The following is a 1581-nucleotide window of genomic DNA, read 5'->3' as shown; positions in this document are numbered from 1 at the left end:
TATTTCCGTATAATTTTGTTTTTAAAGATTTATTTAATATATTTTTAACTACAGATTAATATAATCTTTAATGAGGCGACAAATTAGTGAAAAAACAAAAAAATATGAAAAACATTGTGAAAATAAAATAAGAAAACATTATTTTTAAAAACAATTTAAAAAAGCAAAAAAAAAACGTGAAAAAAATGTCGAAATAAAACGCCCATAATTTGGAAAAGGTAAGAAAATATCAAAAAATGTATTTATTTATAGTTTAACTATATGTACTACATATATATGTATATATATATATATATATATATATATATATATATATATAGTACATATATTGCATCACTCAGTTTAACTGATATTTTTCCTGCATTGAATATAATCTTGTTTTTTATTATTATATTTTAAACATTTATATATATTTATATATATTTATGTATTAATACATAATATTTTGATGTATATGAAGCTTAACGTGTACTTTATGTCGTAACTTAGTATTTTATCCTCCTTAGTGCAGATGTTGACCATCTAACACGTCTTTTATACTTTATGTATAAATACTTCATAATATACTATTTTATATCTGACTTTATTTTAAATATTTATATATTTATTATTTACATTTTATTCTGTTTCTTTCAACTTCGTGTTTTCTTCTTTGATCTTTTGGTTTTTCTCGGTCCGAATTATTAAAAAAAACTTCACTAAGCAACAATTTTTTTTTTTTTTTCTGCACATTTTAGTTGTTTTGATGTATTTCCTCCAACATTTTAAAGCTTTTTCCTCATTTTTTGTCACTTTTTTCAAAGTTCTTTCATCTTTTTTTGTTTTTCTGCGTCAAAATCTTTATTTAAAACTCGTTGAGACGCTTTTCTCACTTAACCAAAGTTCTTTATTGATTTTTTTTAAGCTTTCTCCGACAGTTCTCGTCACTTTTTGACATTTTCTAAATTTTCCCCAAGATCGTTGTCGATTTTTTTTTTTTGGGACATTTTTGGGACATTTTTGTTGCTTTTTTAAACCTTTTTCATCTTAACAACGTCTTTGTCAAAATTTTCGGCGTTTTTTGGGACGTAGTTTTTCTGGGTCCAAATCTTAAATCAAAACCTAAAAACAACAAACCGTTTTTCTCAGTTTCCCGAAATTCTCTGTTGAATCCTTTTGACATTTTTGTTGTTTTTTTTGAATTTTTTGAAGCTTTCTCCGACATTTGTCGTCACTTTGTCGATTATTTCTCCGTTTTTTTTGACGTTTTTGTTGTTTTCCCCAAATTTCTCTCACTTTGTTCAGTGTTCTTAAATCCTGTTCTTTCTTAAAATGCTATAAAATTAAAGAAAACACCCAAATGTAATGATGAAGTGACCCAATCATTAATTCTATTTGTAAGGAGCGTCGCATGGAACCATCATCGGGATCTTTTGGGACATTTGGGATCATAGAAACCCAAATTTCTGACATAGAAGCTTTTAGAAAATGAAGAGTTCATCTGAATGTTGCAGAACATCAAACTCTTCTAAACATTGAGTTTTACCAACATTAAAAATAAAAATAGCCCATATATATACATATATATAGCCTATATATATA

This window comes from Etheostoma cragini, chromosome 13 (assembly GCF_013103735.1).
Source record: "Etheostoma cragini isolate CJK2018 chromosome 13, CSU_Ecrag_1.0, whole genome shotgun sequence".
In the NCBI taxonomy this organism is placed as follows: Eukaryota; Metazoa; Chordata; class Actinopteri; order Perciformes; family Percidae; genus Etheostoma; species Etheostoma cragini.
This window is presented reverse-complemented; position numbering follows the sequence as displayed.